The sequence below is a fragment of the Meleagris gallopavo genome, chromosome 1, assembly GCF_000146605.3.
Source record: "Meleagris gallopavo isolate NT-WF06-2002-E0010 breed Aviagen turkey brand Nicholas breeding stock chromosome 1, Turkey_5.1, whole genome shotgun sequence".
NCBI lineage: Eukaryota > Metazoa > Chordata > Aves > Galliformes > Phasianidae > Meleagris > Meleagris gallopavo.
Window position 1 is genome coordinate 37,300,440 of NC_015011.2, and position 15,877 is coordinate 37,316,316.

A 15,877-nucleotide genomic window follows, 5' to 3' on the forward strand; every position below is an offset into this window, starting at 1 on the left:
ATTTCACTGTTACAACGCATCCCGTAAGGTGGTCCTATCTGAATACAGTAGACAGCTGACGGGCGGGGAGGGGAAACTGATATAGCCTCCCCATGAGGTCTTGCTGCCTGCCTGGGAAATAAAGGACACCAAAATATAACTGCGTGGGAAGGACTTCTAAGAAGAATTTGTCCCAAACCATTTCTGGAAACAGATGATAACATTATTTACTCAAATACAGGAAGCTTGAGATTGCAGTGAATGACGAAAGGCAAACACCAAGACTGAGGGGGAGAAATATGTTCTTTACTCCCATCCCCCTGAAAAAGATAGAAAGGAAAAACCCACCACAAAAGCCCTGGTTGTGAAGCCATGCACTCACAAGCCAACCTGCCCTTCTGTGTCTATGTGCATCTTAAAGTCACCAGTCCGCTTTGAATCCTAGTGCCGAGAGCTATTTCAAAAGCAATACACATGCTACTTCGTAAGCTGTTGGGATCCTTCCCACAAAGCAAACACTGCTGCATAACATACCTTTCTGGCCTTTCATTAGTTAAATGGGGGTTACCCTGAAACCCAAGAGCAACAAAACCCCATCCAATGAGAAAGGCTAGAAGCCACAGGGTGTGCTTCTCAGCCAGCCCATTTATTTGTGTATTCGTGTTAGTATTTATGTAAATTTCCAGAAATCTAGATTGAACTCTGGGAGCTGGAGCCCTCCAATACAGGATCCAGCTGTTTGAAATCACAAGGAACATACATTTTCACTAGCAGTGTAAATCCAAAATAAAAAAAGGCAAGCAGCCTAGCTAGCTGAAGGAGAGAGCAAGGGGCGTTAGCTCTCATTGAATGGCATCCTATCTCCTTGTGTAATAAATATTTCAGAACTACAGCAATGCAAAGTGCCCCCAGCCTCTGCTTACAGCCCCCTAGCCACTGCCTGTGCAGAACTGAGTCAACCAAGAGCAGCATAGGTTCATTGTGTTTTGTTATAGTGACAGCCTGACGGATTGGGATTCAGCACTCTTTCTTTATCTCAGCAGCAGAAGTCTGCTGGGGACGTGTACCTCCTTCCCACTGGTCTGAGCTTCCCTAAGGCTAAGACCACTTTCAGGCCCCTCTCAAACCTGCAGACCTGTCACTCTGGACTTGGCCTTGAGTAACACTGGCTGTATACCTTGTCAGTGGAAATGTACCTTTAACCATCTCCAAAAAAATCTGCCAGGTTAACTTTGTTCCAGAAAGCTTCAGCCAGCACTGAGCCATAGCGTCAGCCTATGTGTTGTAAAAATTAACAGCGGTGTAGCATATGTTTGAGATGAACACACCAGTGCTACTGGGCACAACAGTGCAGAGCAGCTGTGGTACTGATGACCCCGAGGTCCCAGCTGCCAGTCATCGTCTTTAGGATAGGTTAAAACTGTCCCTTAGGGACATCTTATGGATATAGGATCTCCACAGAAGATGTGAACATGCCTGCTGCAGAGATCAGCCCTCCCAGCTAGTACTTTGTCAAAGGGAGAAAAGTTAACCTTCTGAATCTTTCTTTAAGTCCCAAATAAATCAACAATGTTTTTCAATTTATAATCTATGAACATCACAATTTTTATTCTAATAAAAATTTTGATAATCTGCTTTGCACTAAGATGTTAAATTGGGTTCATAATGCAAAAACCTCATTGCAAATGGGGGGAAAAAAGAAACAAAAAAACCCCACCATCTTACAGTGCCAGTAGATTCCTGCTCTTCGAACCTAAATGAGCTGTACAGTAAGTGCAAATACATGGTCCACATTTTCCACGAGGATTTTTACACAAGCACAAAATGCTCTGATGGAAAGGAATAAGCAAGGGTGAAGCTGGCAATTCAAAGGTTAATTACTGCCATTAAAAAACCCCACTTCAGGCACATTGGCTTTAAATCTAGTTGGAAGTGGCCCTCTAAGAGGTGGAAGAGCAGCCATAAATAGAAACTCTCCAGCCGATGATATAATAAGTGTGATATGATATGAGGTTCATGCTACAATCCCACTGCTGAAGCACCTCACAAAACAAGAGAAGGGGCAAATCAGTTCAGTGAACTTGAGAGCCCCAGGCCCAGCAAGATCAATCATGTCTGGGGCACTTTCTGCCCTGGACCAGCCCAGCCTGGGCACTGCCCAGTCAGTGGGGCTGTTCTGCACACAAGTGAGCCCTGTCCCTCCTTAGCCCCCTGGCAATTATAATGATTCAGATCATCCCTGAGCAGACTATGCACACATATATTTTACTAGGCCTTTTCCCAGTGAAACCACCTCAATGACACCTCCCTTAAATAATCCTGCGACAGCTGTCGTTGCAGAGAATCACTAAGGAATAAACTGCAACCTTCATTAAATCTGAGATAAATAGAAAATATTTGAAGTAAAACGCATCACCAGCTTGGATATTAATTAAAATCCTTAGCTTTTGAAGGAAGATAGAGCTCAAAATTCTGCAGCACCCTAAATTCATGCAGATGTTACTCAGCCTCTTCTCTCACAGCTCTCTGCTATTGCTTATTCCTCAGCTAAACAACAGTGCCCTTAGCAGAAGTCATGTGAAAGGGGCTGATGTTAGACAGAGAATGTCGTTGATGATATGGTTCCAGGGAAGAGTGAGATTTCTTTCATATTCTTTCATGGCTGCGGCTGATAATTGCTTCCTGTCTTACACCTACACAAAATCCATGAATATAATTACAGTGGTGCAGAGCAGGGTTCAATCAGAAGGCAGTATTGATTTGTGTATAAATCAAAAGCCATCTTCCTCCGGTTGTATTTACATGAAAAAAAATAATAGGGCTTTTTTGAGAAAGCTGCATAATCAAGGAGGAGTTGCGTGTTTCAGAAAAGCTCTTTCATAGAGTGTTTGGCCAGAAGGGAACGGTATGATCCATCTACATTTATCTACATATTCAGGCCGCAGGATTCATCATTTTCATTAAGCTTGGATCTACAATGGAGTGATTTTGAGAGGTAAAAAAAAAAAATCCACTCGTTTGAGAATATTTTAATTGAACTGTTTCATTTTTATGCACAGGAATCATTACTCTGCTGTCCTATGCTACGACCATCAACTGACCATTTCTCCAGTAATGAAGGGAGCTTATAAGCAGGAGGGGCACTACATTTTTACACAGCCTAATAGTGATAGGACAAGGTGGAATGGCTTTAAACTAAAAGATGGAAAATTTAATTTAGATGTTAGGAAGAAAATCTTTACTCAGAGGGTGGTGAGGCTCTGATAGAGGCTGCCCAAAGAAGCTGTGGGCGTCCCATTCTTGGAGGCATTCAAGACCTGGTTGGATGGGTTCCTGGGTGGGTGGCAGCCCTGCCCATGGCCAGGGGTTGGACTTGGATGGTCTTTAAGGTCCCTTCCTTAAACCTAAGCCTAAACCGTTCTATGATCCTATGAGCCTGCTGCCCATACCTGAAGCAGCTGTAAAATAGCGGGGAGCAAGTAGTTTGGGATGCACAGTCAGTCAGCACAGACCATCACTCATTAGCAGAGACAGGATACCAACTATGACTACGCAGGTATCCCTACTAGGGTAGGGAGGAGCCACTGCAACTGCCTCCTCTGGTAGGTACTTATCAAGACTGGAAGAGGTGACATTAATTTTCTAGCAAAGACAACATTTTGATGAGGGGCTTAATCCTTAGGGCTATGAGGAAACAAGAAAGCCAGGATTTGGTATTGTGCAGCAACATACAAAGTGCAGCAGTGTCACAGAAAGGCATATACCCCTTGCACATACTGGAGTCCAGCCAGGATTAGCCCCTGTTCAATGCTCCATGACCAGAGAAAGACAGCAGACTTTCTGCTCCTGGAGACAGCTGAGGAGGAAACAAAGCTATTTGCAGCTAGATCTGCCCTGCTGAAACTCCCTTCTCCACATCAGTCTTTGTTAAAGGTCTGTTCTGTGCACTGCTCATGTGTAAACAGCATCTCCAGTGTAAATGCTAACCTTGCCCTGGAGAAAGAGCACCACACTCCTCCCTCCCTGTCATCCAGGCTTTGCAGCCACAGCTTGCTTGCCTAGGTAATCCTCCACAGTTTGTCTGAGGGGAGCTTTAGGAGAGGAAGCCTGAATGGAGACTGTTCTACAGCTTCATCCTGATTTGAATTCCCAGTGCTGGGCTGAGAAAGCACAAAACCACAGGGCTCATCCCTGCCCTGGAGCTGTGGTGGGCTGTAAGAGAATGAGACAACATGTGCTGCTGTGGAAGCATTTACACAACTCAGGTTTTGTGAGGGAAATGGAAGAGGGTATGCAAGCAAAAAAATCACTCTAACCCTGCTATAATGAAGTCCATAAACCTTTCTTTTTCACTCTCTGAAATAATGACAGCAGCGCAGAATAAGACCATGTTGGTACGTCTGCTAAACATCCATCACTGAGCACTCAGCTGAAATTAGCTGTTCTGGGAGCAGTCATAGTGTTCTGACTTTGCCTGGGGCTACTGGCAATTAAAGTTCATTTTTGTCAGCTGAGGAGGAATCAATCAGAACTGATGACTGCATTAATGTTATTTATCATCCCCTGAAGATTTGTTTCTGGCAAGTTACCTAAATAATTAATATTAAAAGTGATTTCGTGAGGCTTTCTCAGATGTTGTAATAAATGTATACTAACAATCTGTTTATGAGGCCACACTGCAGAAGGATTAAAATCTGATCAATTATGACATGCCTTCAGCCTTGAATGGTGACCTGTTTGAAAAAAATCCAATCTACATAGAATATAATTACATGTATTAAGTTATACCACAAGCTGTTCTGCCGCTGGCTGACTAGTGTTTGTCAGATTAAAACTCTGCTAGGAAATAGCCAGCTAATTAATCAAACTGGCTAATTTCCAACAGCCTTCATTTGATCAGTTGTCTCTCTGATCCATTTTTTATAGTCATCTGAACAAGAAAAATTACTGCAATGGAAAGAAAAAAGCAGTGCCTTAAGAAATCGCAGAGAGAGCGCATATTTTTTTAGTACATCTAATATAAGTCAGTTGTTGTCAAAAGATGGGGTAATAATGCCTCTCTTTTCCTCTTGAAATTGCAGTACTGACCATGCAAGTGAGATGCCTGAGTTTGACTCCCTCCCCCAAGCTCATAATGGATGTAAGGGGTCCTAATTGCAGCCCCAGAGGCTATGCTATAGTTGGAGAGAGGCACTGGGGAAAACACTTCCCCCCATCCCTTCTTGCAAAGCAAGGCTGCTGTGCTGACTGGACTTGAAAGGTGATCAGACATGACATAAACCAAACAAGAAAAGGTCTTGATTGTGGAAAGTGAAAATTTCTGTATACAGAACCAAAGGGAAGACAGTGACCTTGTGAAGACAGACACAGATACCCAAGTCCTATTATGAATATGCCATTATTCTTCTACTGAACCCAAAAGGATTTAGCCATGGAGCTTACAAAGGTGTTTCAGAAAATCACTCAGCAGCAGATGTGCATATTGATTTATGTACCGACCTGTGTAATTGGACACTGACTGTTCTCAGCATGAGAGCCTAAGTTGCAAGAAGGTAATGTTGCCTTCTGCCTACAGAATTAGTTAATTTCCATCTGCTGATAAGCATACAATTCCAGTCATCTTCTCAAAAGGGAGTTTAAAAACCAGCCTGATAATTTAAAGACAAAATGTTTATGAATATTCACTCAGGGTAGCAGCTGAATTCACTTTTGCTGTTATTGTGTCTTCTTCATTTCCTCTTCCCCAAACATTTGTTGAATTTGCTTTCTGGCAGGGTTGTTCATTAGGCATTCATGTTCTAAGAAACTGTGAGTATTTACAAAAAGCAAATTTCACATGTTACCACAAATGTCTGCACTATGAAACGCTCACCTTGCCAGTCAGGAGTCAACTGTATATCACGTGTGCTCACTGTGGCCCAATTTGAAGAAATTCTGGTAATTTCTCCTTTATTTACTCAGAGTATAGGGTGTGTAAGATGTGAGAGATTTCCAAAGATTAACTGGGTTAGAAATGATCCACATAGCATTTGTTTTTGTTCAAATGCTGACTGAATTACCCATGTATGCTAGATATTAAATTCAGTAATTTCAGAAATTCAGTTTCTTTACTAAGAATGCCCTGAGATAAGGGCAGTATGCATTTCTCAAATGCATCCATTTGTTCACAGAAGGGATTCTGTGTTCTGCTTATAAACTCCCTTTGATAACCTCCTCCAGGATAGTTAAAATACGTTTCTTTCCTAATGAGAAAGTCTGGGAACAGGGAAACTGGGGGGGGGGGGAAAAGTTATTCTAATCTCATTTCCTATTTTTTTCTTCTTTCATATATTTTTTCCTTAAAAGATTTTATAGTGAAAGTTTTTACATGATGACTGCTGCCTGAGAATCAAGACATGGGAATAGTGTTCTTTTTACCCTCATGGCTATTTCTGCATATGAGGCTGATGTATGCTGTTCCATGAGCATTACAACCATTAACAGTGCCATAGGAAATTTGGCAGGTGCTGAGGACATTACCTATAAGTGAGACGAGTGAATGAGATGCATAATCTACTAATACTTCAGTCCAACCTTAAACAAACAAAAATATCGGCCTAGTTTTGACTTCCAATGCTTGCTGCATTTGTGTATTTTTTTAAGTGTGGAGCACTCAGCAGTTCCTACTGAAAATCTTTAGGGAGGTGCCAAGAAAGAAAGGTAAACAGAGGCTTAGCCTTACTCTCGTGTTTAAATCCTGGCTGCAGGAAGCATGGCCTCCTGCCTTCCAGCAGCGCAGCCCATTGCTCACAGCTGGGCTGTGCTCTCTGGAGGAGAAGCGTCACAGGGTGTGTGGTGTCTGCTCTTGGCACATGGCTGCCTTAGGAGGAGTGCGGCCTCCATTGAGGTTGGGTCTGATAGGGCAGGGCTCGCCCACACAGAGGCTGAACAGATCCCTGCTCTTGTGGGCTGAGGCCTATGTGGCCAAAACATCTCTTCCTTTCCCATGGCCATGGGGACCTGAGTCCCAAGAGCACAAGTCCCACAAGGAGAGAGGCTCAACACAGAGATGGGGACAGGGCAGCAAGCCAGCCCTCGGGCTCTTGGCACAGTGATGCAAAGGGCAGGAAGCTCAGTGAACCCAGAAAAGGAGAGATGGGGCTCAGAAAGCTCTTTGTCTGTGAAAGGGGAAAGCCAGAGGTGCTGTGGGAGTATGGGGAACTACAGGAGGGAACGTGGGAGAAGATACAGATGGGTTTTGTGCCTTCTATTATTATCTTGCTGCAGGGATGCTCTGCTGTTTAACCACTAGTGCCACATAATCTTCATTTTATATGTGCTTAAATTGTAAACTCTGACCTCCAAATGTTGCCTAGAGGCAGCTCTCCCTGTTTCCCTTGTATCAAAACAAAGGAAACAAACTAAACCATACAATTAAGCTCCTCCGGCCTGTTGTTTGAGTGGAAAAACTCAAGGAGGTGCATGGGCCAGGCAGGCAGGTGCTGCAGGCTGGGCTTCCCTGGGTACTGTGGGCAGGGTAGTGCCCAGCACCCTGCCTCCAGCATGAGTGGCTCACATTCTGCCCTGCTGCCCCACTAGGGGCTGAGCCCCCAGGGCAGGCAGGTTTCAGCATCCAGACATGCGGGAAGGAGCACAAAGAGGCCTTTTATCCCACTGCAATTGCAACATTAGATTGCAGTTTTATTCCCAAACATGAGTCGAGCTCTCGGCCATAGGCAGGCTTTTTAATCAGCCCTGGCAGAGATGAAAAGGCTAAGAAAGAGAGGCAGTGTCTGTGCAAGAAGGACTCATTTACATTAAATAATCATCCTGAAGGAGAGAAACAGCAAGGGAGTGATTTTTTAATTACAAAAAATAATTGCAATCTGGAGGAGCATATAGTGTCTTAGTTTTGTTCCCTGCAAGTTACTTATGTGCAGGAAAACCCAAACAGCAGGTCTGAGAGGTAAGAAATATCTGATAGATGCTATTTTCAAAACAGAATTTCATATGGGAAGGAAGACGAGGAAATAGTTCTGCGCTGCCGCAAGGCTGCTTATTTCAAGTCTCCTCTGCTCAGTGGGATATAAAATCAGTACCACAAAAATAAATGCTAAAAATACAAGAGCCGACACACAAACACATTCTGTAATAGGTCAGGAATGACTGCGGGTGAGCATTGTGTTCATGTGTGTGTGAGATGGGGACACTGCGCTGTCACACAGGCATGCCTGTCTGCTGCCGGCCTGGTGTGCAAGTCGGCACTGCTTATCCTGCTGTGTTGCTGCTCATGGATTAAAAGACAGAAAGGATTTGTCTCTTCTGTATTCCCATGAACATTACTTCCAACCTGAAGTGAAGAACAACAGTACCAAGTCCCCAGATTAAGAACCTATTTTTAAGTTGTAATGAACTTGTGATAGGCTGTGCAGTGGATGTTGTGTTTCTGGAGGTGGTGGCAGTGCTGAGCTCCTGGTACACAGTACAGGGCACAGTTACCAGCAACGTGAACACTGTGCTGCCACTCCTGAGGAATGTGGGGGAATCCCCCACATTTGTGCCACAGAATCAAGGCGATGGCATGGCAGCATTACGTGCAGGCAGACCTGTCTGGGAGGTGACCCAAAGATGGGCCACCACCCTGCGCCCTGTCAGCAATACCAAGTGACGGCATACTTCATCAATGCACATAAAGCTGTCGATTTCTTCCCTGGTAAAAAATATACAATGCTTGTTCCTCCCATGAGCTAAAACCAGCTGCAGGCTTACAGCTGGCTGTCTCCTCCAGGTGGTGATTAAAATGGTTGCTAACACCTCACAGAATGTGTAGATACCGCGTAGCTTTTGTATTGCTTATAATAGCAGAAAATACACAGGCATAGCGATACAAATATATTGCTTTGCAGAGTAAAATAAATTGCCTTAACTCTTTCATAAGCCCATTCTACATGTTTGCTTCTCTCTTGAATTCACAGTAAACCTTATTTTCAGACCCTGCAAGCTACTGTGTTGAGAGACTTATGGGCTTACAATAGCAGATATACAAACCAGGCAGTGTTCATCTGTAAAAATGTTGCTGAAACGTGACCACCAGGAGCACTAATTTACATTTACAGCTATAGAAATAGGATTTGGTGCCATGGATGCATCAAATACCCAGGGCAGAAGTTAGTGTGCAGAACACTTTAGGCTACGGCATCTGGCCAAGGATGGATGTATGCCTATGGGCTCAGAGAACACTGAGTCTGCCTGCATCTACTCAACATTTTACAGCCTGCCAAGGACTTCTACTATAGGAGCAAATAGGAAACCAGAGCAGGGGAGGAAAAGAAATAGGGTGTATCTGAGAGAACAAGGGGAACGGACATGTGGGGACACTAAAAAATGACTAATTCTGTTCAGCTTAGAAGAATAAAGCCTCCTTCATATGTCTTTTCTGACCCAGCTTCTAGAGACTAACCTCTGTACTCAGGAAAAACATGTTCAGAATGTTTCAGATGAACTGGATTTAAAACAATTATGCTTTCTAATAGTTTAAGACTTATTGTTTATGGGTTAGAAAGATAATTCCCTAGATGCTTTATACAGATAACCCTCTCTGACCTCCATGGAAGTTAATATGGTAAATATAAGTGAAGATACGCACCACTGATTCAATTGGTTGCAGTTCCTGCAATTTGTAATATACCCATAGATTAATAGAAACAAAGCCCATTGTAGCCATGGCTTCCAACAAACTACTTCTTGCCCTTGTTCCCTTCCCGTAAGGAAAAAAGGAAAGAAAAATCTACCTTTTCCTAAAGAGAGCACAAGAGAGGTTCCCAAGCACAGAGAGCAGTGCAGCTGGGAGTTCCTCTTGCAAATTTTCTGCTTCCAAGGACTGAATCTGCACTCATATTCAGACATTCACAGATGATTTCTAAGGTCAGCTCTTAAGACTAAAGCTTTTCAGCTGTTTCAGATTCTAATATAGATCTACATTTCCTGTGTGGCTTGGCTCACAACTTTTTTATGGTAATGCATTTTATTGCAAGACTTCTGACATTCTCAAAGGATCTGATATGAAAAACTGAGGAAATTCTTATCTGTAAGGTGTGAGATAAAATATGCGCAAGGCTCCCAGCAGAAAATGTTCATGAAAGAGTTAGTAGGCCCTGCATGTCTGTATTTCTAAGCATGGAGGAGTCTAAGCTTGCTCTGTTTTCTGATCCTTCTGCTTGCATTTGTATCCTCCCTTGTGGATATCTGCTGCTTGCCTTGTCCGCATCCCACCAGCCCCCTCAGGTGTAGTCCTGCTTTCTCCTCCTTGGCAGGCACTCTGAGCATTGGCACTTATCGCCCCCCTGTAACATTGTACCAGTGATGCTGCTTCCTTTCAGGAAAGGTATCCCACAGTGCCATCACCAAGACACGCAGCGTACACAGGACAGGAAGGACCATGTGTAACCAGAGCTAGGACAGGCTTGAATGCACGGTGCAAACACAGGATAGGGTACAGCCTTCATCTAGATCTGAAGGGGCAAGAGAAATTGGGTTTACCAGCACAGAGGAAACAACCCACTATTTCCCAATGGATAGAGATGTAAAAGTTTATTGGTTGTGATTTCCTGATTACAAAAATGTTGGCATAAATTCAGACATGGTCATAGCTTCAAGCAAAACACTTAACTATTCCTCAGACTGCATGCAGATGTAGTTCTGTTCTTAAATATTGGACTAAAATAGTGGAACACTGATATCTCCAGAAGATGCATCACACATAATCAGTGATATTTTCAAGAAATTAGGAGAAAGCTTAAAAATGATAGATCCAAGCAAATTCTAGCCACATTTTAAGGGAAGATGAAGAGATCAAGACAGGAGACAAGCTATGAAATATTCAGAATACTTGAAGAATTGGAGCAGGAAAGCTGTCTCATCTCCAAACGATATGAAATCATAAAGGCCTAGATTATGCTGCAGTGAGTCCTACCCTGGAAGCAGATCCACAGAAATGAATAAAATGAAAGGAACAGAATTACTTAAAGGCTTCATTATTATTCACCAGAAGGATGCCAAAATCTGGTCTCAAGTCAGTTCTGTTTCTTACTCTTATTCATCTTATGATATTATTTGCAAAGCTAAGCTTAGTCGTGCTGGCCAGTTTTTAATTAAAACCCTAGTATTGTGCTAATTTGACTGGTCATGACGTAAATGGCACAAAAATCTGAAATAAGAGAAAAAATGAACTGTGGCTAGCTAACTTATCTTCTGAATAAAACCTGGGCTTTATTAAATTTATTTAATTTTATAAATAGTTTTTAATTAATTTTTAATACATTTAAATATATTAAATTTTAGACTCCTCTGAAGGCCAAGCACGGGAGAGTACAGGCAAGAGTCAGTGGGTCATAGATGCATGTAAGGACAAACTACTAATAGCTTCATTAAAACTCCATTTTGTAGCTGCTTACAGACTTGTTCACAAGTAAACACATTGAATGATGGTAAGCAGCAGCAGATCTTTCCTAGAAACAAGAGATGTGGGTTATTTTAGTAGGTTATTGTTGAGGCTAATGCATGATGTACGAGGAAGTGAGCGTGAGATAACAAGTTCAAAATAGACCATGACGGTTCTGCCACACTGGCTCCATGGTATCCGATGAGTAATGTCCATCCTTATCAATGTGCCGTGTGATTCATGCCCAGCGCTGTGCAGTCCTTTCTCTTAGCAGAGTGCCACTACCACTGCATCCGAGACAGAGATTTTGTGCAAAATTGAAGTTCTTTTACTATGGAGAAATGTCAGCTCTTCCACACTGCCAAGGTGGCCAAGTACATCATTTGAATTACTGCAAAGGAAGAGATCGGAGGCGAGAGGCACATGGAGAAGGGAGTACACAGCTGGAAAGGTGAAAGCCACATCCAACAGGGCCTCATTGTCCTCTTCCCAGTGAGATGCTTGCATGGCCAGACATTAAACCCAGCTGGTCTAGTGTGGAATATTTCTCCACAAAAAGATAGAGTGATGCTGAAACACTGCATGCTCATAGCCCATATATCACACCATGTGTGGAAAGAAAATTATTCAAGGCATGAAAAAGTCACAGCACATTCTAACTTGGAAGACACCACCCATGTTTTCAGTGCCATGGTAGACATGTCGTTAGTGTCTTCAATAGCAACACAAATGCTTCTGTTACATAAAAATAATATATCAGGAAGGTTATTTATTTTCTTATTCACTTAGCAGTGAATTACTCTGGCAAAGCATCAAAACCAAATACTTTTTTTCTCATAAAATACTTTTTTTCTTCATCTGATCCTAGTCTCTGCTTCTCCTGTGTGCTCGCATTCCCCTATACTCATAATGCAAAACATGATGTAGAAACTAAGGAAAATCTGATTATGTATCCAAGAAGAAACTCCCTTTCGCAGCCCAGCTGGGAGTAAGTTGGAGGGAAGCAGCACAGTCCAGATTACAAGTGTGGCATTTATACCCAGAAATTATTTTTCTTACTTAAAAGAAGTTTCTAGGTACCTTAGTTTCAGCTGGGATGGAATAGTTTTCTTCAGAGTGTCTGGTCCTAGGAGAAAAACAACGTTGATAACACACTAACGTTTATAGCTCCTGCTAACCAGTGTTGTGCAGAGCCAAGGCCATACACAACGAGGGGCTCAAGGAGTTGTGAAGGAACAGCATTAGGACAGATGACTTAAACTGGCCAAAGGGACATTCTATGTCACATGACATCATGAGGAAGGAGTTTTGAAGGGGTGACCCCCCTCCAGCCTTGTTGTCCTTCTTTGAACCCACTCCAGGGCCTCAATGTCTTTCTTGTAGTGAGAAGACCTTTTCTACCAGACGGGTTACTAGATCATAGGAGATCAGGTTGGTCAAGCAGGACCTACCCTTCGTGAACCCATGCTGGCTAGGCCTGATCTCCTGGTTGTCCCGCACACGCCACGTGATCTCCCTCAAGACAATCTGCTCCATAACCTTCCCTGGCACTGAGGTCAGGCTAACAGGCCTATAGTTCCCCAGATCCTCCCTACAACCCTTCTTGTAGATGGGAGACACGCTGGCAAGTCTCCAGTCTTCTGGGACCTCACGAGTCAACAAGGAGTGCTGATTGATAACGGCAAGCAGCTCAGCTATCACCTCTGCCAGTTCCTTCAGCACTCTTGGGTGAATCTCATCCGACCCCATGGACAAAGTGGTCCCACCACCATCATGCGACGTCAGGCGTTTGTGGTGGGCATCAGCATGACCAAGTTTGCAAAGCCCAGTGAGAACAGTGTTGATTATCCTGACCTAAAGAGGCTGGCCAGAAGGCTTTAGCTGATGCTGGGATTCTGTATTCAGCAGCAGAGCAGGCCTGTGTGGGTTATGTTTATGGTGACTCAACCTGTGGACAGTGGGCCATCTATCATGGTTTGGGTTTAACTGGCATTCCTATCATTAATGTTAACAACTGTGCCACTGGATCTACTGCTTCGTTCATGTCCAGACAGCTGGTAAAGGGAGGTTTGGCAGACTGTGTTCTGGCACTTGGCTTTGAGAGAATGGCAAAAGGATCCCTTGCTTCAGGTTTTTCAGACAGAACAAATCCAATGGACAAACATTTAGAAATCATGATAAATAAATATGGCTTAACAAGTGCTCCAGTAACACCACAGATGTTTGCAAATGCTGGCAAAGAACATATGGAGAAATACAGGACAAATCCAGAGTACCTTGCAAAAATTGCATGGAAGAATCACAGCCATTCAACCAACAACCCATATTTCCAGTTCCAAAAGGAATACACATTAGATGAAGTCCTGCAGTCCTGCAAAATTTTTTATTTCTTGACTGTCTTACAGTGTTGTCCAACATCAAATGGCGCTGCAGCTGCAATTTTGGCTTGTGAGGACTTTGTGAAAGTGTGGAAAAGAGCACATTTGAAGAGAACAGTTGTATGAAGATGGTTGGTTATGATATGACTAAAAAAGCTGCAGAAAAATGTTTTAAAAAAGCAGGCCTAAAACCTACTCAGGTCAATGTGATTGAACTCCATGACTGTTCCTCGGTTAATGAGTTCATTATCTACAAAGGTCTTGGACTCTGCCCAGAAGGAAAAGCATGACCTGATTGACAGAGGAGACAACACTCACAGAGGAAAATGGGTCATTAATCCTAGCGGTGGCTTGATTTCCAAAGGACATCCCCTTGGTGCTACAGGCCTGGCACAGTGCGCCAAACTCTGCTGGCAGCTGCATGGGCTGGCCAGGAGGCAGCAGGTAGATGGCATGCAGCAGGTGCTGCAGCACAACCTGGGCCTCAGCAGGGCTGTGGTGGTGACACTGTACGCCATGGACTTCCCCAGAGCTGCCAGTGATGGCCAAGTTACAGCTGTGCCTCTCAGTGCAGCTGTTGATGGATTTAAGTCACACTTGGTCTTCAAAGAGGTAGAAAAGAAGCTCCAAGAGGAAAGAGAGCAATTTGTCAAGAAAATTGGTGGGGTCTTTGCTTTCAGAATAAAATATGGTCCTGGTGGGAAGGAGGCAACTTGCATAGTAAATGTGAAGAATGGTAAAGGCTCAGTAGCAGTTAATGCAGATAAGAAAGCAGACTGTACAATTACAGTGGCTGACACTGATTTGTTAGCTCTGATGACTAGCAATATGAATCCTTAGACAGCCTTCTTTCAAGGCAAATTGAAGATTTCTGGGAACATGGGTATGGTGTATAATCAATAAATGTACAGATGTTATAATTATGAAGTACACCAGAGAGTTTGGCTAAACAGGCTATTATACCAAAAGAGAATAGATAGAGTACTTACCCATGTCCTGAGCTTGCTGTAAAACTCCAAAGGAGGAATCTCCAGAGAGATCCTTCCCCACTGGTAGTCAGCTCTTAAATGGGTCTAGGAGAGGTGGAGGCAAGCTCCACCCTTTCCAGCAGCACAGGTGAATTGCCTTCACCTATGCTTTCACGGCTGCCTCATTGCTTGCCTCAGGTGATCAATCAGAGGTTCAGGCCGTGATTCAGCAGTTTCTATACAGCATGGCAATGAAACTTCAGAACTTACAACTTCAGCCAGGAAAAGCTAAACTTTGAGCTTGATGAAGTAACAGTCTGTACTTCGTATACTTTACAACAAATTAGAATGATGTTGGATGTTGATAATATGATATGAACTGGGCTTATTTGTACCTCTCTCATCTAAATTCAGTGATTAGAGACCTTAACTTGCTTAATAAATTCCATCAGTTTGTAAATGGCAAAGATGTTTCGGCTAAGCTTGAGGGCAGTAACTCTTGCAAATGGTTTATGGTTTGTATTGTGAAAACAATTTTTTCTTTTAATCTAAGAAAAATTTTATAAAACTCAGACTTGATGGAGGCTGCGTATTGTTGTTCAGGTTAGTTGGTAAGAGAGTGATGAAGGTTGCAAATAGTTTGTTCTATCACTTAAATTTGCATTTTTTAAAGTTTGTAATAGGAGATCGTGCAAATGCTTTCAGATTTCTGTTCTAACAAATCCGCTGCTGCTTAGATTGAAATGGTCTTATAAAGGGGGATCTCTAACAATGTTTTTAAAATAGCCTTCAGGAATTTGCTATAAAATACTTTTCTTATTACTACTTTGGAGTTAAAGCTGTCCACAGGTAGGCAGCAACTAGAATGTTGCTTTGAGATTCACAGAATTTAATAATACTTAACCTTGAACAAAGGTAAGGTTTGTCAGGAGAGTAGAGAGGGAATATAACCAGTGTTTACCTGTTTTCTCCTGAGAAAATCTGGTGTGTTGGTCATTACAAATTTCTTATCTGTAAAAGCTTTAACTTCTATTTTGGGAACATGTATTCTGGTTGGAAGTTTAATAGAAAATGAAATATAACTATTATCCTTTTCCTTTTCTCTATCTTAATAAACAGTTTTATCTTAACTC

The 15,877-nt window shown here is 42.8% G+C and overlaps 1 long non-coding RNA gene and 1 pseudogene across 1 annotated transcript; one reads left to right on the forward strand and one right to left on the reverse strand.

Annotated features, from left to right (window-relative positions):
* Positions 1 to 11,107: 11,107 nt before the first annotated feature.
* LOC109366331 lies at positions 11,108 to 12,964 on the reverse strand. The gene is made up of 2 exons (XR_002112620.2): positions 12,479 to 12,964; positions 11,108 to 11,789 (listed from the first exon to the last, which is right to left on the reverse strand). It is a non-coding gene; the product is annotated as an uncharacterized LOC109366331 (long non-coding RNA).
* Positions 12,965 to 13,063: 99 nt separating this feature from the next.
* Positions 13,064 to 14,679, forward strand: LOC100538506 (annotated as a pseudogene).
* Positions 14,680 to 15,877: the final 1,198 nt, after the last annotated feature.